We start from the raw sequence: 24167 nt of genomic DNA on the forward strand, positions 1-24167 counted from the left end.
CTACTGCTTATGTGAACAGGGTAACATCCTCCTGCATATGTGAACAGGGTAACATTCTACTGCTTATTGCACTTTGAGTTATGGTAAGGGCAATGGTAACATTATGCATATTGCACATATAAGCACTTTGAGCTGCAACGTTTACAGGAAAAGCGCTATACAAATAAAGTTATTATATTATTATTGTAAGGCGACTATCAAAAACAAACTTTGTCGCCGAGAGGTCTGTCTGTCTGTCTGTCTGACTGTCCCCACTCACCCCCTCTCCATCCATTCGCACAAATCCAACAGGTGAACAGCTGATTTCACTACTACTACTACTGACGTAATACTGACGTACCACCAACACCACGTGATTCGAATCCCTGCATGTGACCAACAATCCAACAGCAAACAACAAACAACAACAGACAACAATACGACCCATACCTGGGCCCTATTCCATGAAGCTCGATAAAGGTCTAAGCCTCGATAAAGTTTTAAGCCTCGAAAATGTTAGCTTGCGTTCGGTGCCATCAATGTGGCTCAAATAATTCGCTGCTTGGTTGAGCTCCTTCTGAGTCAGATATAATTAGCCTGGTCCCGACCAGGCTAAAACACAGGCTATAGTCATCCGTGCGTCAAAAAAGGCTCACAGGCGGAAACTAAACCCTGAACGAAAGTTCCTCATGTGCCTTTTAGGAAATATTAGTTCCCACTTCACATGAGATAGATAGATTAGATAGTTTGACTGTGTGATAGATAGATAATTTGATATTTTGAAAGTGTGATCGATCGATAGATAACTTGATATTTTGAAAGTGTGATAGATAGATAAAGAAAAGAGTGTAAAAAAAAAAAGAAGTAATTGTCTCAACTTGCATTGCTGTCATGACAGCGGTCTAGCTAGCGTAGTGGTTAAGGCTGTGGACTCGAGTTCCAAAGGTTGAGAGTTCGAGACTTGACTAAGTCATTCATTTTTTTTTTTTTTACATTTAACCGAAGATTTCATGCAAAGGTTTCAAACACCATTGTAATCGTGTCAGTTCTTGTAAATTAGCCTGCACCATAATTTTATAGCCTACAATACTTTTTTAGATGAGATTTTAGATTAGATTCAGACAACGAAATGCAGTAAAAAGTGCGCCTGAAGAGGGATTCGAACCACTGATATAAAATGTCGAATAAATCCTATGGCAGCAGTCAATACCACTACGCCATTGTGGCGATATGATGGTTTGTAGCCTGCTGCGGATATCACCACAGTAGCAATATTCATTTATTAAAATATGAACATATAACAATAACTGGGGCTAGTATGACCTACGCATTTAATCGGTCAGCAATTTCTTGCCAAACCATTTCCCTCGCCTTGTTAATTGCGGCAGTATTGCACTATTTTACATCTTATTTTTCCGTCTTCATAAAAATCAATAATTCGGAATGCTGCGCAAATGTAGTACCCCTGCAGAGTGGAGTATCTTCATTTCGACAGATCGACACTTCAGGGCTTTTTATGTCTGCGTGCACGCGCCCATATCGAAGATTTGTAAGCCTGTCTTCTGTGAACACTGATGACACAAGGCTGATCCTCATTCGAGGAATCACCTGAGGCTTGAATACCAATCTCGAGGTCCCTGAGCGCCGCATTTAATTATAGCGCCGCTATATTAAGCCACCGTTAGTGAAACGGACCCCTGGGCCATATTCCACAAAGCTCGATAAAGTTCTAAGCCTCGATAAAGTTCTAAGCCTCGAAAATGTTAGCTTGCGTTCGGTGCCATCAATGTGGCTCAAATAATTCGCTGCTTGGTTGAGCTCCTTCTGAGTCAGATATAATTAGCCTGGTCCCGACCAGGCTAAAACACAGGCTATAGTCATCCGTGCGTCAAAAAAGGCTCACAGGCGGAAACTAAACCCTGAACGAAAGTTCCTCATGTGTCTTTTAGGAAATATTAGTTCCCACTTCACATGAGATAGATAGATTAGATAGTTTGACTGTGTGATAGATAGATAATTTGATATTTTGAAAGTGTGATCGATCGATAGATAACTTGATATTTTGAAAGTGTGATAGATAGATAAAGAAAAGAGTGTAAAAAAAAAAAGAAGTAATTGTCTCAACTTGCATTGCTGTCATGACAGCGGTCTAGCTAGCGTAGTGGTTAAGGCTGTGGACTCGAGTTCCAAAGGTTGAGAGTTCGAGACTTGACTAAGTCATCCATTTTTTTTTTTTTTACATTTAACCGAAGATTTCATGCAAAGGTTTCAAACACCATTGTAATCGTGTCAGTTCTTGTAAATTAGCCTGCACCATAATTTTATAGCCTACAATACTTTTTTAGATGAGATTTTAGATTAGATTCAGACAACGAAATGCAGTAAAAAGTGCGCCTGAAGAGGGATTCGAACCACTGATATAAAATGTCGAATAAATCCTATGGCAGCAGTCAATACCACTAGGCCATTGTGGCGATATGATGGTTTGTAGCCTGCTGCGGATATCACCACAGTAGTAATATTCATTTATTAAAATATGAACATATAACAATAACTGGGGCTAGTATGACCTACGCATTTAATCGGTCAGCAATTTCTTGCCAAACCATTTCCCTCGCCTTGTTAATTGCGGCAGTATTGCACTATTTTACATCTTATTTTTCCGTCTTCATAAAAATCAATAATTCGGAATGCTGCGCAAATGTAGTACCCCTGCAGAGTGGAGTATCTTCATTTCGACAGATCGACACTTCAGGGCTTTTTATGTCTGCGTGCACGCGCCCATATCGAAGATTTGTAAGCCTGTCTTCTGTGAACACTGATGACACAAGGCTGATCCTCATTCGAGGAATCACCTGAGGCTTGAATACCAATCTCGAGGTCCCTGAGCGCCGCATTTAATTATAGCGCCGCTATATTAAGCCACCGTTAGTGAAACGGACCCCTGGCACCTACAATTATTATTATTATTATTATTATTATTATTATTATTATTATTATATGTGAACAGGGTAACAGGAGGCAGCATGTAGTACATAAGGTAGGAGGGGGGGATGCCCTCCTTTGGAAGTTGAAGCTTTTTTTCCTGCAATAGAGACAATTCTACCCAAACGTATTATCTAAAATGTATATATACAGGGGTGCACATAACTTTCTGGGGCCAGTGCTCAGAGGAGCACCTAGGGATGCTGCTTGGTGCTCCCGAGCTCGCGAGTCACGACCCGTCCCACAGGATGGATAACAAAGGGATACATGGATAACTTATATTAGCAAAACGACATTTATTCATAAATAAAGATGAACGAACAAATGATTGTGTGCAAATCAAAAGAAACAAATGCAAAATCAAATGACTGCTCTTTAAGCATGAAAGTCTGTCAGACTCCTTTAAACACAATGAAATCAACTGACATCTCTTTAAGCACTAACTGAATGTCTGTTCTTTAAACACACTGAAATAAACGGACATCTCTTTAAGCACTGCTCTGTTCTGTAAACACTGAAATCAACTTTTCAACAAAAAGTTACAGCCTAAGCATTTATTTATGCTACAAGCTTGATCATCATCATCACTGCTCTCTTGACTGCTGTTATCACTGTCCTCAATTTCAACCATGGTAGAGGATGTTGTAGGCTATCACTTTAAATAGCTCATTATTTTGATTGTGCAACAAAGTCATTTTTTTTCTTTTTCTAATAGAATTCCCAACCATATTCCCTGGGTCCGGGGTCGAGGTGCGATAATGAAGCTGTAAAACAAACGTCTGAACGTTTGAAAGCTTCAGAGAAAAGAAACGTGTCCCTTGGTGTTGTTTTTCCTTTTAGCGACGAGTCGTTCGGGACTGATTTTTCACGTGGCGGTGATACGCGGCGATACGCGGAATGAAAGTACGAGTTACGATACTTTCCGAATGTTTTCGTGAGGGGAGTCGCCGGTGGTCGTCGTCGGTCGACTGTTGTGATGGATTACTCGTCGGGCCTTCGGCTGAGGGCACGGCAAATAGTTACTTAGTGGGGCTTGCAGTGATGCAGCAGTCAGCAGTCAGCAGTTGGATTTTGAGGAAGTAAATTCCTCTCCCAGCGGTTCCAGCTGTTGGTGCGCAAGAGCGCCTTCATGCGGCTGATCTGCCGCGCAGCATGCATTTTGGCGACGCATGCGCACTGGCGCACCAGTTATGTGCACCCCTGTCAGTGGCGTAGCGGACGGGCCCGCAAGCGACGCACCGCGGGGGGGCCCCAGCCACTAGGGGGCCCCCTAACATTGGATCTTTTTTTTTTTTTTTTTTTTTTTATAATTTAAAAAAATATGAAACAAAGAAAATAAGTGGCCCTTCATTGTGTCAAGCTTAATTTTAATATATAGGCCTATATTAAAAAAGATACACATAGTTAGCCGTATCCAATAGCAACATGACTTTGACGTCACACGTAGGCAGCGAGACACAAGGAAAATGAGCAAGCGAAAATACAATACAAAGTACAATAAGCATTCTTTAGGTGGTGGTAGATTCTCTATTCGGACATTCGGAGTGAAAGAAAAACAACATACAGATGATAATTCACACAATATAATACCACGAAAGCGTACAGCACTAAACAATAACATTTATTTGGGCAGCATCATACTCAAACTCAGGCAGAAGGGCAGGGTCCGGCCAGGTTCACAGTCACAGGCTGTCAGTGCATCATAATTCAGCATGGTTAGGCTATATATAGCTGCTTCTTATTCTATTCTACTTCTGCTGTCTGCGTCTCCCTGGGTATTCCTAGACCAGATGGCAAAAAGTAAAGAAATGCCACAATATACCAGGACTTAAGAAACGAGATGTCCAACAAAGGATTTTACTAACCCTGGCCAATTTTACGCAACAAGTAGACTCTGATGCAGCGGCGACAGGGTTGTCAGATGGGCTGGTTTTTGGTGGATTTAGCAGTTTTTAGATTGGTTAGGTTGGAAATTCTCAATCCCATCTGGCAACCCTTAGCGGAGAGTCTACAGCTTGTATGTTTACAGATATCGCGCTGCTGTGCACACCACACTTTGTTAAAAGAAATAAAGCTTGTACTTTTCTACTTATAATACATTCTACTGATGTAGTCTACCATTTGGTTTTAGTTATTGCTCTCACTTGTTTGTACCTTTTGCTAAGTCAAGCATTTAGAATGTAGAGTGCATATTGCGAAATTTCGCAACGTCAATAACGCATCGGCCTCTAAAAAACGCACGTTTTTTTTTTTTTTTTACTCCGTTGCGAAAGGGCCCCGCCGCCACCTTGCGGGGGGGCCCCGGGATTTTGCGCTACGCCACTGACCCCTGTATATATATATATATGCATATTTTTCAGCATAACTTATCTAAGCATCTCAATGGAGTTTTAGGGTGTGTTCTCACATTTGCTTCACTTGGAAACGGAGTTTAGGATAAAGTTCGCTTTGCTCTGCGTCGTTTGGAGCTGTGAGAACGCGCATTCGAAGTCGCTCCCGCAGCAAACAACCGACGGATGCTCCGCTTGAAAAGGGTGGTTTCGCTTCGGTTAGAAACGACGCATCGAGGCTGTCCATAGGAAAACAACAGCGCATGCGTGTTGATCTGGATAAGAGCGGGACGAACAGGAAATTTGTTATTTTTCTGACCAATCAACTACCACGTCTGTTGCTTCGATTGCGTATGGGCTGTGAGAACGCAAATCAGAGAAATAATTTATTTTAACAATGTTGCAAACTCATCCACTTGCTCCGTGTCCTGATTCAGACTTTCATGTGAGAACATGACCTATGACATCAGAGCCCTCTCTATGACATCATGTGAGAACATGACCTTAGTGTAGGACTAGGCTTACTGTAGTTGAGACCCCTCTACAATAAAAAGAAAAACAATTGTCCTAGTCTTGAGGTCTTGATCTCAATTAGTTGACATGGCAGGAACACGAAAAACAATCAGGGCACTCGATGGAATAGTCATGTGCAAGTAATAATAATAATAATAATAATAATAATAATAATAATAATAATTCATTAAGTGAAACTTTGTTGACTGGCCATGCCAATCTTCAGTTAAATCTAATTGAACACGCATACCTCAAAACAACCAACTGAAGATGGCAGTACAGGACAGGCCTGGCATGGGGTCAAGGGTCACAGACTTAATTTAATTTAATTTAATTTTGTCATTTAGCAGACGCTTTTATCCAAAGCGACTTACAATTACGAATTACAGGGACATTCCCCCTGGAGTAACTGAGGGCTAAGTGCCTTACCCAATGGCACACTAGTAGTGGTGTGGCTTCAGGCGGGATTTGAACTCACAACCTTCCGATCCCAAGTCCAACTCACTATCCACTAGACCACCACTACCCCTACTACAGACTTCAGGCAGCTATTGCATGGAGCCCTGAAATAGGGGAATTATGTTTTAAAAAATGTTCTTTCTGAATGGTGAATCAATCTGAGCATTGAATTAAAGCTGAGAATCTCTCTTTGTAACCCCATAGTAATTGTTTGATTTCAAATCCAAACTGTTTAAGTATAATAGACCTAAAAGAACACCAAATGCTTCCTCTTTCCAATACTTATGGAGGACAGTGTTCACACACAGTTTGCTGTGCTCCAAGTCGTATATAAGTTCGGTGCCAGTCAGAATGGACACACACACACACACACGCACACACGCACACACGCACACACACACACACACACACACACACACACAGTGAGTGAACTTAGTTCTAACTACAAGGTGGATAGGTGTTCCGAGTGAATCAAAGACTATAGGCCTAGTTGACTACCCTCTGCCAATGATTCCAAATTCATTGGAAACATGCTATGGCCAACATGAAGCTGCCTTCATAGTTTGTAAAGCAGTGTAATAACCATGATTTTCTTCCACTTGTTAAAAGGGTGGCATAGTGCACTCTACTGGTGGAGGTTGAGAAAAGCTTACGGCACCGGGTATTCCCAGGCGGTCTCCCATCCAAGTACTAACCCGGCCCGACCCTGCTTAGCTTCCGAGATCGGACGAGATCGGGCGTGTTTTTTTTTTTTTTTATCTTTTATTATCAAAAATACATTTCACAGATAATTTGTTCAGTTGGTTATTTACATTATTCACAAAACACATACAGATACGATACATAAATAACACAGTGAGACATGACTGACAGCACAACACACAATGTGGGACAGACATAGAATAGACAAAGGACGACAACAAAAAAGACCAAGTAGCATACCAGGTCTTATCTATGCCTGGCAGCCCTTGGTCAAATCAGAAAAATCATAACGTCAAACATAACAAATAAACCATACGCAAAATAATCCAAACAAAGAGACAAAAAGAATGCTACAACAAATATAGAAATGATAAAACAGTAAAAAATGATGAAGCAAAGGACATATGACACATAAAAAACGGGTGATTCATGACAGACAAAAAGTGGGACAGACACAACCCTAACCCTAACCCTAACCCTAAACCTAAACCAGAATAGACAAACCAACATGAGACCAAGTAGCATACCAGGTCTTATCTATGCCTGGCAGCCCTTGGTCAACTCAGAAAAAACATAAAACAAACAAAAACACTGACTCAAAACCAAACACAGATACTAATCTTCTATATTATAACCTAACATCCCTGATCCTGTAATAGTCACCAAAGTGCTATTATTGACAAAGTGTTTACAAAAATCTGCTTTCCCCAGTGTGTGCACTAACCTAACATCCTTTTTAAATAGTGACACAAACAACTCCCACACCCTGGTAACTTTCCCCTCATAATGTGCTACATTCCTCCTACATACAATTGCATACCTTACGTGACTCAACAAAAAATTAACCAAAATCTACATTCACTTCTTTCTTTTTTCCCACCACCCCAAACAATAACAATTCCTTCCATTCAATCTCATTCCTGACGGTAACCCCACAGTGTACACTTAACAACCCCTTTACTTTCACAAATAAGACAGACAAACTTGGACATTCAACAAAATAGTGGTCAAAGTTTTCATCCCTCCCTTTACATACATCACATACCCTACCTATATTCCTATCCATTTGGTGCAAAACGACATTTGTGTAAACCCTATTGTGCCTAATCTTAAAATCATTGTGCTCACATTCTACGCTATTATATTTCACACCCAGATTTGCCCATACCTTTCCCACATCAATACCTTCAAAAACCCTTTTCCACACCTTCTCTGACGCTGGCCTCACCAACCCATCACCCAGTAAATCCATGTATATCCCTTTCGTTTTCACATCCTCAAACTTGACCTCTAAACCTTTCCTTTCTACCCTTAATTCTACCATCATTTTTTCCTCACCTGCCTCTCCCTGTCCTAACATTAACGTTTTCCATTCCCTACTTATACTGTCCCTAATTCTATTATACACTCCTGCAATCCCACCTTTCCTTATATCCCTATTCCCTGCCCTTATTCCCTGCACTATCTCCTGCTCTGTTTTGAAATTGTTCTCTGACACTATATGTTTTATCTGTCTAAACCCTGCCTGTTCAAAATGCTTACTAACTATCATCTTGTTATTGTACTTTATCTTGGGGTTGAAAAAGATGGGCTGATTTAAAACCTCATCTTTCCCTACACACTTGTACCTTACCTGCTCTAAATATTTCCCCCATGCTTCAAACACCTCTCTATAAAACAGTGACATTCCCTCGTACCGTGGTTTATTAAAAACCATTAAAAGACCATTCACACCACACCCTCCATATCTGTGCAAATAATCCTCAAAGAAACCCATCCAACAATATTCATCCCTACCATACAAAAACTTTTTCACAATTTTGACCCTAAGTGCCCTTTTCTTCACTTCTATATCTATCAATTTTAACCCCCCATTCTTATAACTATTTATTAACACCCCGTGCCTAATTAGTGCCTGCTTGCTATCCCACAAAAAACTATTTATCACCCCATTCAATTCTTTCGTGACCCACAAAGGTAAATCTAGTGCACTCAACACATGATTCACCTTTGATAGGATCAGGCAGTTTATTACCGTCACCTTTCCCCTTAGTTTCAGTTTTCTCCTTCTCCATGAATTCAGTGCTTGTTTCACCCTGTTCAAAACCCCTGTCCATGTTACATCCCTTGCTTCTTTTTCATTCACACCCACATTCACTCCTAGCACTTTTATCATTCCTTTTGCCACTTTCAAAGGTATATCACATTCACTCATGTCTACACTCCCTACACACAGTATTTCTGACTTCTCTACATTCATTTTGGCCCCTGATGCTTTCCCATATACTTCTAATAACTTGACTACTCTCTTCACACTGTCTACATCCCTAACTGTTATGTTTGTGTCGTCTGCATACTGATGTATTAAACTCCTCCCACCCCCTGGAATATGTATACCCTGAATGTGTTTGTCTGATTTTAACAACGTCGCCAGTGGCTCTGCTGTAATGCTGTACAGCAGACTGGACAACGGACAACCCTGCCTAACTGATCTTTCTAAACTAAAACTATCTGTCAAAACTCCACTACACTTTACCCTACTCTTTGCACAACTATACAGTAACCTAATCCACTGAACTATCCTCTTCCCAAAACCAAACTTCTCTAACGTCCTAAACATAAACTCGTGCTCTACTCTATCAAAAGCCTTATTGAAATCTACACTCAACACTATCCCTCCCTCTTCCTTCATGTGTTTCACTGTATCTCTGACTGATCCTATTGTATCCGCTATATCTCTTCCTGGTATGCTATACGCTTGAGTCGATGATACTATGGACCCTACTACTGACTTAATCCTATTGGCTAAAATCTTCGCTAACACTTTGTAGTCTGTATTCAATAAACTAATCCCTCTGTAATTCCCTAACTGTAACTTACTACCCTTCTTGTATAATAAAGTAATTAACCCTGTTGCCATCGACTCACTAACCTTCTCTACCCTTTCCATTTCCTTATAAACCTTCAACAAAATCTTACTAAGCACTGCACTAAAACACTTGTAGAATTCACCTGGTAAGCCATCAGAGCCCGGGCTTTTGCCATTATTTGAGCTCTGAATGGCTAAGGTGACCTCCCCCTCTGATAAATCCCTATCACACCCTTCCCTGTCACTATCTGCTAACCTATGCTCAACTGTCCCTAAAACTTCTCCTACACTGTCATTGTCTACACTACCTTTTTTGAATAAATTCTCATAATACTCCTGCACTGTCTCTAAAACCCCTACATAGTCCTTCACTATCTCCCCTTTTCCATTCTCTATCTCTTCTATGTATGTTTTCCCCTGCTTCTGCTTCTCTAACCCTAAAAAGAACGCTGTGCATTTCTCCCCTTCCACTGTATACTGTGCCCTACTCCTAACTATAGCCCCTCTACACTTCTCCTTTTCATACGCTTCTAATTCTCCCCTAATCTCCATGTATTTCACTACGCTTCTATCTGGGTCCCTGTCTATTTCTTTTAGTTCCTCATCCATCCTCCCTCTCAATACACTTTCTTTTCTCTTTCTATCCTGACTTCGTTTTCTGCAATAACTAATACTTAATTGTTTTACCTGTCTCTTAACACACTCCCACCATTCACACACATTCTCTTCATACATTCCACACTTCATTCGCTCACTAATATGCTCATTCACCATATCCCTATACTCATTCTCCCCTAATACCCTCGTGTTCAAACACCACACACCCCCCCCTTTCCCTGTGTGCCTACCTCCTAAGTGAAACGTGATTGCTGCGTGATCGCTGTACCCCGTGAATTTGTGTTGTATATCTCCTATTTCCTTTTCTATCCCCTGTGATACTAAACATAAATCTATTCTACTCTGCTTCAAAACCCCACTAACTACCTGTCTTCTTGAAAACTCTCTCTTACTTGTGTTCCTAACTCTCCATACATCTATTAAATTCCTCTGCTCTATCATTTCTAATAACCCTCTCCTAGCTGAATCTGTCTTAAAACTATCTACTCTATAAACATCCATCTTAGTGCAAAATACGTTAAAATCACCCACCAAAATACAATTCCCTGTGCAGTGCAAGCTCAGTTCTACAAAAAAATCCCTCTTTTCAACCTCTCTATTTGGTGCATACACATTAATTAATCTAAACATTACATTATTTATATTAAATTCTATCCCTATTACCCTGCCCTTCCCGTCATTCAAAACCTCTCTTACATTCTCTACCCTATTCTCTTTAATTAATATCGCTACCCCACATGATTTATTCGTCCCATTATTTGTAAACAGCATACCCCTCCATTTCCCCTTGATTTCTGTCATTTTGGTGTCTGTCCACTTTGTCTCCTGCAGTACCAGAACATCAGATGTGAAAGTCACCAGCACCTCCTCTAGCTTCTCCATGTTATTGAGCCCATTGATGTTTATGGAGGAAATCGTGACCATTGAAAACAAGTGTAGGAGGATAAATATGTTTACTGCCATTTTTATTTCATTTCTTCTTTCCCTCTATGTACTGCAGCTTTGATTTGCGCTTTAGTTTCCCCGCTAAAAGCGCCCTCTTCCTCCCTCCCACTATCGTCAACAGCTCAGACTCGTCTTGCTCACCGCACCCCTCGTCACTGTTTGTTAACATCTTTTCAGATGTTTTCGGGGGGGGGCTTACGGGTACGGCCTCTCGCCATTCCGACTCGTTGTTCATGGGGGTTCCCTCCTTCGATTTGTTGCCTGCCTCTTTTGCTTCTTTCGGGCGCACGACTCTCGGGGGCAAAGGCTCTTGTTGGGAACCTCTCCCCCCGGTCGTCTGTGCGCTCCCTTGCAACTCCGATGCCTGGGTTACCCCCATAAAACTGTCGAGGCTCGACCCCATGCCCCCCCCCTTCCCGCTCTTTCCTGTCAGTCTCGACCACTCCGTTCTCTGAGTCTCTGGCACAGTCTGAGCTGTCAACGATACTCCCTCCTCCATCCCCTCTTCCTCCTCTCCCTCGCTCTTCTCTTCCTCCTCTCCCTCGCTCTTCTCTTCCTCTTCTCCCTCGCTCTTCTCTCCCTCTTCTCCCTCTCCCTTTTCTCCCTCTCCCTTCTCTTCCTCTCCCCCCTTTCCCCCCTTCCCTTCTTCCTCCCTCTGTCTAAAAACAGTGGATGGACTCATCACTACTTCTTCCTCCCTACACTTGCATTGGGATTCCAGGTCCCCACACCCCCTGCACTTGTTTTCAAAAGTCGCGCATTCCCTCGCATAATGCCCGCTGAGCCCACACCTTCTGCACTTGAACTCGGGACATTCCCGTAGGATGTGCCCTGGCTGCAGACACATCCTACACACCTTCACCTGTCTGTCATGAATCACCCGAAAGAAATCAGACCCATTGTCCGTCTCGAACTTGGTCGAATACGGCAGTGATTTTACAACATCATTAAACTTCACTTTTACAAACCGTGTACCCTCGCATATGCTGGTCCCCGGCCACATCCTCCTCTTTATCGGGGAGACCGCTTGCACCCCCCAGTCCGTTAATTTCCGGATAATGTCCCCGTCCTTGGTGTAGACTGGCAGTCCAATGAATGAGACCACCATCTCGTCCCCGCACAACTCCCTCGCCATGACCCTCGTCTCCTTGATTTTAAAGCCGTCGAGCAGCCTCTCTTTCCCCTTCGGATGGCTCATCGTGACTTCGTATTTATTTAATCCGATATAGCGACAGCCCACGACGAGCCCGCACACCTCCTTCGTCGCCCGTAGCAGTGCCATCATTGTGATCCTCTCCTCGCCGACCAGTTCCACCGCCACCGTCAGTTCCTTGCTGTATGCGGGGACCTCTCGCTCCGCTTGTTGTCTTGCTTCCGCCTCCTGTTTCTCCCTCGCGATTTTCTCTTTCTCCCTTCTTATAAACCCTTCAATTTCCTCTCTTACTTTCTGTCTCTCCATCTCTTCTCTTTCACTCTCTCCTTCTTTCTCTCCTTCTTTCGTATTGCCTGCTTCCGTGTCATTCTCCGTCTCTGTCATTCCGCGTGTCTTCACCATTTTTGAGCCGTCCGTGCACAAAACAAAACGAAAAAAACAAAAATATCCCCCCTAACAGCAAGCTGCTGGGGGAATAAACTCTCACACACTAACTCTCCTTTCACTCACACAAACTACGCAAATATTCAAACACTTAAACTCTCATGCACACAAACAAATTCCAAACGCTCACGCTGCTAAACCAAACTTTTTACGACAGGGCGTGTTCAGGGTGGTATGGCCGTAAGCAAAGTTTGCTGTGCTCCAAGTCGTATATAAGTTCGGTGCCAGTCAGAATGGACACACACACACACACACACGCACACACGCACACACGCACACACGCACACACACACAGTGAGTGAACTTAGTTCTAACTACAAGGTGGATAGGTGTTCCTAGTGAATCAAAGACTATAGGCCTAGTTGACTACCCTCTGCCAATAATTCCAAATTCATTGGAAACATGCTATGGCCAACATGAAGCTGCCTTCATAGTTTGTAAAGCAGTGTAATAACCATGATTTTCTTCCACTTGTTAAAAGGGTGGCATAGTGCACTCTACTGGTGGAGGTTGAGAAAAGCTTACGGCACCGGGTATTCCCAGGCGGTCTCCCATCCAAGTACTAACCCGGCCCGACCCTGCTTAGCTTCCGAGATCGGACGAGATCGGGCGTGTTTTTTTTTTTTTTTATCTTTTATTATCAAAAATACATTTCACAGATAATTTGTTCAGTTGGTTATTTACATTATTCACAAAACACATACAGATACGATACGTAAATAACACAGTGAGACATGACTGACAGCACAACACAGAATGTGGGACAGACATCGAATAGACAAAGGACGACAACAAAAAAGACCAAGTAGCATACCAGGTCTTATCTATGCCTGGCAGCCCTTGGTCAAATCAGAAAAAACATAAAACAAACAAAAACACTGACTCAAACGTCAAACATAACAAATAAACCATACGCAAAATAATCCAAACAAAGAGACAAAAAGAATGCTACAACAAATATAGAAATGATAAAACAGTAAAAAATGATGAAGCAAAGGACATATGACACATAAAAAACGGGTGATTCATGACAGACAAAAAGTGGGACAGACACAACCCTAGCCCTAACCCTAACCCTAAACCTAAACCAGAATAGACAAACCAACATGAGAACAAGTAGCATACCAGGTCTTATCTATGCCTGGCAGCCCTTGGTCAACTCAGAAAAAACATAAAACAAACAAAAAACACTGACTCAAAACCAAACACAGATACTAATCTTCTATATTATAACCTAACATCCCTGATCCTGTAATAGTCACCAAAGTGCTATTATTGACAAAGTGTTTACAAAAATCTGCTTTCCCCAGTGTGTGCACTAACCTAACATCCTTTTTAAATAGTGACACAAACAACTCCCACACCCTGGTAACTTTCCCCTCATAATGTGCTACATTCCTCCTACATACAATTGCATACCTTACGTGACTCAACAAAAAATTAACCAAATCTACATTCACTTCTTTCTTTTTTCCCACCACCCCAAACAATAACAATTCCTTCCATTCAATCTCATTCCTGACGGTAACCCCACAGTGTACACTTAACAACCCCTTTACTTTCACAAATAAGACAGACAAACTTGGACATTCAACAAAATAGTGGTCAAAGTTTTCATCCCTCCCTTTACATACATCACATACCCTACCTATATTCCTATCCATTTGGTGCAAAACGACATTTGTGTAAACCCTATTGTGCCTAATCTTAAAATCATTGTGCTCACATTCTACGCTATTATATTTCACACCCAGATTTGCCCATACCTTTCCCACATCAATACCTTCAAAAACCCTTTTCCACACCTTCTCTGACGCTGGCCTCACCAACCCATCACCCAGTAAATCCATGTATATCCCTTTCGTTTTCACATCCTCAAACTTGACCTCTAAACCTTTCCTTTCTACCCTTAATTCTACCATCATTTTTTCCTCACCTGCCTCTCCCTGTCCTAACATTAACGTTTTCCATTCCCTACTTATACTGTCCCTAATTCTATTATACACTCCTGCAATCCCACCTTTCCTTATATCCCTATTCACTGCCCTTATTCCCTGCACTATCTCCTGCTCTGTTTTGAAATTGTTCTCTGACACTATATGTTTTATCTGTCTAAACCCTGCCTGTTCAAAATGCTTACTAACTATCATCTTGTTATTGTACTTTATCTTGGGGTTGAAAAAGATGGGCTGATTTAAAACCTCATCTTTCCCTACACACTTGTACCTTACCTGCTCTAAATATTTCCCCCATGCTTCAAACACCTCTCTATAAAACAGTGACATTCCCTCGTACCGTGGTTTATTAAAAACCATTAAAAGACCATTCACACCACACCCTCCATATCTGTGCAAATAATCCTCAAAGAAACCCATCCAACAATATTCATCCCTACCATACAAAAACTTTTTCACAATTTTGACCCTAAGTGCCCTTTTCTTCACTTCTATATCTATCAATTTTAACCCCCCATTCTTATAACTATTTATTAACACCCCGTGCCTAATTAGTGCCTGCTTGCTATCCCACAAAAAACTATTTATCACCCCATTCAATTCTTTCGTGACCCACAAAGGTAAATCTAGTGCACTCAACACATGATTCACCTTTGATAGGATCAGGCAGTTTATTACCGTCACCTTTCCCCTTAGTTTCAGTTTTCTCCTTCTCCATGAATTCAGTGCTTGTTTCACCCTGTTCAAAATCCCTGTCCATGTTACATCCCTTGCTTCTTTTTCATTCACACCCACATTCACTCCTAGCACTTTTATCATTCCTTTTGCCACTTTCAAAGGTATATCACATTCACTCATGTCTACACTCCCTACACACAGTATTTCTGACTTCTCTACATTCATTTTGGCCCCTGATGCTTTCCCATATACTTCTAATAACTTGACTACTCTCTTCACACTGTCTACATCCCTAACTGTTATGTTTGTGTCGTCTGCATACTGATGTATTAAACTCCTCCCACCCCCTGGAATATGTATACCCTGAATGTGTTTGTCTGATTTTAACAACGTCGCCAGTGGCTCTGCTGTAATGCTGTACAGCAGACTGGACAACGGACAACCCTGCCTAACTGATCTTTCTAAACTAAAACTATCTGTCAAAACTCCACTACACTTTACCCTACTCTTTGCACAACTATACAGTAACCTAATCCACTGAACTATCCTCTTCCCAAAACCAAACTTCTCTAACGTCCTAAACATAAACTCGTGCTCTACTCTATCAAAAGCCTTATTGAAATCTACACTCAACACTATCCCTCCCTCTTCCTTCATGTGTTTCACTGTATCTCTGACTGATCCTATTGTATCCGCTATATCTCTTCCTGGTATGCTATACGCTTGAGTCGATGATACTATGGACCCTACTACTGACTTAATCCTATTGGCTAAAATCTTCGCTAACACTTTGTAGTCTGTATTCAATAAACTAATCCCTCTGTAATTCCCTAACTGTAACTTACTACCCTTCTTGTATAATAAAGTAATTAACCCTGTTGCCATCGACTCACTAACCTTCTCTACCCTTTCCATTTCCTTATAAACCTTCAACAAAATCTTACTAAGCACTGCACTAAAACACTTGTAGAATTCACCTGGTAAGCCATCAGAGCCCGGGCTTTTGCCATTATTTGAGCTCTGAATGGCTAAGGTGACCTCCCCCTCTGATAAATCCCTATCACACCCTTCCCTGTCACTATCTGCTAACCTATGCTCAACTGTCCCTAAAACTTCTCCTACACTGTCATTGTCTACACTACCTTTTTTGAATAAATTCTCATAATACTCCTGCACTGTCTCTAAAACCCCTACATAGTCCTTCACTATCTCCCCTTTTCCATTCTCTATCTCTTCTATGTATGTTTTCCCCTGCTTCTGCTTCTCTAACCCTAAAAAGAACGCTGTGCATTTCTCCCCTTCCACTGTATACTGTGCCCTACTCCTAACTATAGCCCCTCTACACTTCTCCTTTTCATACGCTTCTAATTCTCCCCTAATCTCCATGTATTTCACTACGCTTCTATCTGGGTCCCTGTCTATTTCTTTTAGTTCCTCATCCATCCTCCCTCTCAATACACTTTCTTTTCTCTTTCTATCCTGACTTCGTTTTCTGCAATAACTAATACTTAATTGTTTTACCTGTCTCTTAACACACTCCCACCATTCACACACATTCTCTTCATACATTCCACACTTCATTCGCTCACTAATATGCTCATTCACCATATCCCTATACTCATTCTCCCCTAATACCCTCGTGTTCAAACACCACACACCCCCCCCTTTCCCTGTGTGCCTACCTCCTAAGTGAAACGTGATTGCTGCGTGATCGCTGTACCCCGTGAATTTGTGTTGTATATCTCCTATTTCCTTTTCTATCCCCTGTGATACTAAACATAAATCTATTCTACTCTGCTTCAAAACCCCACTAACTACCTGTCTTCTTGAAAACTCTCTCTTACTTGTGTTCCTAACTCTCCATACATCTATTAAATTCCTCTGCTCTATCATTTCTAATAACCCTCTCCTAGCTGAATCTGTCTTAAAACTATCTACTCTATAAACATCCATCTTAGTGCAAAATACGTTAAAATCACCCACCAAAATACAATTCCCTGTGCAGTGCAAGCTCAGTTCTACAAAAAAATCCCTCTTTTCAACCTCTCTATTTGGTGCATACACATTAATTAATCTAAACATTACATTATTTATATTAAATTCTATCCCTATTACCCTGCCCTTCCCGTCATTCAAAACCTCTCTTACATTCTCTACCCTATTCTCTTTAATTAATATCGCTACCCCACATGATTTATTCGTCCCATTATTTGTAAACAGCATACCCCTCCATTTCCCCTTGATTTCTGTCATTTTGGTGTCTGTCCACTTTGTCTCCTGCAGTACCAGAACATCAGATGTGAAAGTCACCAGCACCTCCTCTAGCTTCTCCATGTTATTGAGCCCATTGATGTTTATGGAGGAAATCGTGACCATTGAAAACAAGTGTAGGAGGATAAATATGTTTACTGCCATTTTTATTTCATTTCTTCTTTCCCTCTATGTACTGCAGCTTTGATTTGCGCTTTAGTTTCCCCGCTAAAAGCGCCCTCTTCCTCCCTCCCACTATCGTCAACAGCTCAGACTCGTCTTGCTCACCGCACCCCTCGTCACTGTTTGTTAACATCTTTTCAGATGTTTTCGGGGGGGGGCTTACGGGTACGGCCTCTCGCCATTCCGACTCGTTGTTCATGGGGGTTCCCTCCTTCGATTTGTTGCCTGCCTCTTTTGCTTCTTTCGGGCGCACGACTCTCGGGGGCAAAGGCTCTTGTTGGGAACCTCTCCCCCCGGTCGTCTGTGCGCTCCCTTGCAACTCCGATGCCTGGGTTACCCCCATAAAACTGTCGAGGCTCGACCCCATGCCCCCCCCCTTCCCGCTCTTTCCTGTCAGTCTCGACCACTCCGTTCTCTGAGTCTCTGGCACAGTCTGAGCTGTCAACGATACTCCCTCCTCCATCCCCTCTTCCTCCTCTCCCTCGCTCTTCTCTTCCTCCTCTCCCTCGCTCTTCTCTTCCTCTTCTCCCTCGCTCTTCTCTCCCTCTTCTCCCTCTCCCTTTTCTCCCTCTCCCTTCTCTTCCTCTCCCCCCTTTCCCCCCTTCCCTTCTTCCTCCCTCTGTCTAAAAACAGTGGATGGACTCATCACTACTTCTTCCTCCCTACACTTGCATTGGGATTCCAGGTCCCCACACCCCCTGCACTTGTTTTCAAAAGTCGCGCATTCCCTCGCATAATGCCCGCTGAGCCCACACCTTCTGCACTTGAACTCGGGACATTCCCGTAGGATGTGCCCTGGCTGCAGACACATCCTACACACCTTCACCTGTCTGTCATGAATCACCCGAAAGAAATCAGACCCATTGTCCGTCTCGAACTTGGTCGAGTACGGCAGTGATTTTACAACATCATTAAACTTCACTTTTACAAACCGTGTACCCTCGCATATGCTGGTCCCCGGCCACATCCTCCTCTTTATCGGGGAGACCGCTTGCACCCCCCAGTCCGTTAATTTCCGGATAATGTCCCCGTCCTTGGTGTAGACTGGCAGTCCAATGAATGAGACCACCATCTCGTCCCCGCACAACTCCCTCGCCATGACCCTCGTCTCCTTGATTTTAAAGCCGTCGAGCAGCCTCTCTTTCCCCTTCGGATGGCTCATCGTGACTTCGTATTTATTTAATCCGATATAGCGACAGCCCACGACGAGCCCGCACACCTCCTTCGTCGCCCGTAGCAGTGCCATCATTGTGATCCTCTCCTCGCCGACCAGTTCCACCGACACCGTCAGTTCCTTGCTGTATGCGGGGACCTCTCGCTCCGCTTGTTGTCTTGCTTCCGCCTCCTGTTTCTCCCTCGCGATTTTCTCTTTCTCCCTTCTTATAAACCCTTCAATTTCCTCTCTTACTTTCTGTCTCTCCATCTCTTCTCTTTCACTCTCTCCTTCTTTCTCTCCTTCTTTCGTATTGCCTGCTTCCGTGTCATTCTCTGTCTCTGTCATTCCGCGTATCTTTACCATTTTTGAGCCGTCCGTGCACAAAACAAAACGAAAAAACAAAAATATCCCCCCTAACAGCAAGCTGCTGGGGGAATAAACTCTCACACACTAACTCTCCTTTCACTCACACAAACTACGCAAATATTCAAACACTTAAACTCTCATGCACACAAACAAAATCCAAACGCTCACGCTGCTAAACCAAACTTTTTACGACAGGGCGTGGTCAGAGTGGTATGGCCGTAAGCAAAGTTTGCCGTGCTCCAAGTCGTATATAAGTTCGGTGCCAGTCAGAATGGACACACACACACACACACACACACGCACACACGCACACACGCACGCACACACGCACACACGCACGCACACACGCACACACGCACGCACACACACACACACACACACACACACACACACACACACACACACACACACACACACACAGTGAGTTCTTAGAACTTAGTTCTAACTACAAGGTGGATAGGTGTTCCGAGTAAATCAAAGACTATAGGCCTAGTTGACTACCCTCTGCCAATGATTCCAAATTCATTGGAAACATGCTATGGCCAACATGAAGCTGCCTTCATAGTTTGTAAAGCAGTGTAATAACCATGATTTTCTTCCACTTGTTAAAAGGGTGGCATAGTGCACTCTACTGGTGGAGGTTGAGAAAAGCTTACGGCACCGGGTATTCCCAGGCGGTCTCCCATCCAAGTACTAACCCGGCCCGACCCTGCTTAGCTTCCGAGATCGGACGAGATCGGGCGTGTTCAGGGTGGTATGGCCGTAAGCAAAGTTTGCTGTGCTCCAAGTCGTATATAAGTTCGGTGCCAGTCAGAATGGACACACACACACGCACACACGCACACACACACAGTGAGTGAACTTAGTTCTAACTACAAGGTGGATAGGTGTTCCTAGTGAATCAAAGACTATAGGCCTAGTTGACTACCCTCTGCCAATAATTCCAAATTCATTGGAAACATGCTATGGCCAACATGAAGCTGCCTTCATAGTTTGTAAAGCAGTGTAATAACCATGATTTTCTTCCACTTGTTAAAAGGGTGGCATAGTGCACTCTACTGGTGGAGGTTGAGAAAAGCTTACGGCACCGGGTATTCCCAGGCGGTCTCCCATCCAAGTACTAACCCGGCCCGACCCTGCTTAGCTTCCGAGATCGGACGAGATCGGGCGTGTTCAGGGTGGTATGGCCGTAAGCAAAGTTTGCCGTGCTCCAAGTCGTATATAAGTTCGGTGCCAGTCAGAATGGACACACACACACACACACGCACACACGCACACACGCACACACGCACGCACGCACGCACGCACACACACACACACACACACACACACACACACACACACACACACACACACACACACACACACACACAGTGAGTGAACTTAGTTCTAACTACAAGGTGGATAGGTGTTCCGAGTAAATCAAAGACTATAGGCCTAGTTGACTACCCTCTGCCAATGATTCCAAATTCATTGGAAACATGCTATGGCCAACATGAAGCTGCCTTCATAGTTTGTAAAGCAGTGTAATAACCATGATTTTCTTCCACTTGTTAAAAGGGTGGCATAGTGCACTCTACTGGTGGAGGTTGAGAAAAGCTTACGGCACCGGGTATTCCCAGGCGGTCTCCCATCCAAGTACTAACCCGGCCCGACCCTGCTTAGCTTCCGAGATCGGACGAGATCGGGCGTGTTCAGGGTGGTATGGCCGTAAGCAAAGTTTGCCGTGCTCCAAGTCGTATATAAGTTCGGTGCCAGTAGTCCTTGGGCCAAACCCCCAAAATTGAACATTTCACTACCAAATTCTGGGCAAATCCTAGATGTGATTTTCTTATTCCTATACATCCCTAGATTATGTTTTGATATGATAGACCTTTTGGATTGGCAGCTTATTAGTAGTTATCACCTCGTAAAGGTACGGAGTGCTTTTTTCAAAACCGGAGTTTTGCCTAGAAAAGTCCCCTGCCATATCTTGCTCCCCTTCGTATGATTCGCGCCTAGCTGTGGTGTGGTTTTGATAGAGACATGAGGCTTTTCATGTTCTTTATGCGCCTGAGTCTCCTAAACACGTAGAGACCAACCCCGAGTCGATCAATGATTCCTACGATGAGCTATGGTAACTTTACCGCACCTACCCCCTACCGATGAATGCCTAATTTTTTTTTCCCGGAGGTATTGTGCGGTAGGTGCGGGAAAGTTACCATAGCTCAGCGTAGGAAGCTCTGATCGACTCGGGGTTGGTCTCTACGTGTTCAGGAGACCCAGGCGCATAAAGCTAACCTGGCTCATGTCTCTATCGCAAGCACAGCCCGAGCTATGCGCGACTGACGTGAAGGGGAGCAAAATATGGCAGGGGACTTGTGGACCCGAATGCAGGACACTGAGGCGGAGTCAGATGAAAGGGCAAACCCATGGATGGGTACATTTATTGTTTTCTGAATTTGTATGTTTAAATATACAAATGATACATTATCTACTTAAAATATGCGTTAATTTACATAGTTTTCCAGAATAAAAATCTAAAACAAAGTGCTTAAAACAAATAAAGTGTGTGTTTACCTCCTCAAATAAATTAACTTAGCCCCAGCCAGATCCATATTTAGAGGTAAGTTAGCAAGCTAGTTTAGAGTTAGTGGTAATGTATAGCTGGTTACTGGTTAGATAACGAAGCGACCTTGGGTTCCCTGAAAGGTGCTATATAAATGCAAGTTATTATTATTATTATTATAACTAGCTAGCTAGTTTTTTCTACCATAAATCATCTCCTGAAGCCACAACCATCTCCCACTACTGAGGCTACAGAGCAGCGATGTAACAGCTTCATTGACTTTTTCAGATCCAAGGTCAACAACATTCGCTCTCTGATGCCCAGCTCTTCCTCTCTGTCTCCCTCTGCTACCAACCCCTCGCCTGGGAGTTTGCCATCTCTCCCATGTTTCACAGAGGTTCAACAGAGCCACATTATGGAAATCCTTAGAGGAATGAAATCATGCACTTGCGCCCTGGACCCCATTCCCACTGCTCTGCTCAAGTCATACACCAACCTTGCCTTCCTGTCCAAGGTGCTAGTGAAGGAAGTTGCTTCCCAACTCCAGGATCACCTCAAACACAACAACCTGTTTGAAAGATTTCAGTCAGGCTTTCGCTCAGCCCACAGTACAGAAACGGCTATGCTAAGGGTGACGAATGAACTGCTAATGACATCCTCCTGGACCTGACAGCAGCATTTGACATGGTGGATCACACTATCCTCCTAGAGCGCCTCCACACCACCATTGGACTCTCAGACTCTGCACTGAAGTGGTTTCAGTCCTATCTCTCTGGCAGGACTGAATACGTCTCACTGGGAGGATGCAAGTCCAGACTTCTCCCTGTTACCTGTGGTGTTCCACAGGGGTCGGTTCTCGGCCCCATCCTCTTCATCACCTACATGCTCCCCCTCGGTCGTGTCATCACCAGATATGGGATGTCTTTCCATTGTTATGCTGATGACACACAGCTCTACATTAAAACTACCCCAAGCCCCTCTGCAGCCATGTCATGTCTCACCACCTGTCTTGAGGAGATAAAGGCATGGATGAACAACAACTTCCTTCAGTTAAACAGTAACAAATCCGAAGCTCGTCTTGTTGGCACCCCACACCAGGTTCAGTCTTCGCCCATATCACAGCTCACCTTCGAGGGTCAAGTCATCCTCTTCTCCTCCTCAGTTTCAAATCTGGGGGTTAGGTCTGACCCTCACCTGACCTTCAGTGACCATATAAAACACCTGTGCAAAACCTCCTTCTATCATCTGAGAAATATTTCCAAACTCCGTCCCACTCTAACCCTGTCAGATGCAGAGAACTTGTCCATGCCTTTGACTACTGCAATCCGCTCTTCATCGGGATTCCTGGCAAAAGCATACAGAAGCTGCCATACATCCAGAACAGCGCTGCCAGGATCCTGATGAGAGTCCACAAATACAAGCACATAACCCCTGTTCTACACTCACTACACTGGCTCCCTGTCTCATTCAGGGTTGACTACAAAGTCCTTCTTCTCACCCACAAATGCATCAACGGACACGCACCTCCCTATCTACAAGAACTCATCACTCCACAAACCTCCACCCGCACCCTCAGGTCTTCAAACAGTTTGCTCCTCCAGGTCCCCAATACCAGGCTCCGCACCATGGGGGACCGAGCCTTCTGTTCGGCTCCGCCGTGCCTGTGGAACAGCCTTCCTAGCCAGCTAAGGGCAGTACAGAGCCTGTGCAACAGCCTTCCTAGCCAGCTAAGGGCAGTACAGAGCCTGTGGAACAGCCTTCCTAGCCAGCTACGGGCAGTACAGAGCCTGTGGAACAGCCTTCCTAGCCAGCTAAGGGCAGTACAGAGCCTGTGCAACAGCCTTCCTAGCCAGCTAAGGGCAGTACAGAGCCTGTGGAACAGCCTTCCTAGCCAGCTATGGGCAGTACAGAGCCTGGACTCTTTTAAGACAGGCCTTTGACTGTTGAACTGTGTTCATTTTTGTGATTTATTTTGAGTTGTTTTACTATGTTTTTAACTTATTATGTTTTAGTTTTTTTTACTCTGTAGCACTC

The sequence above is a fragment of the Nansenia antarctica genome (assembly GCF_963989245.1).
Source record: "Nansenia antarctica genome assembly, chromosome: 6".
Lineage (NCBI taxonomy): Eukaryota > Metazoa > Chordata > Actinopteri > Argentiniformes > Microstomatidae > Nansenia > Nansenia antarctica.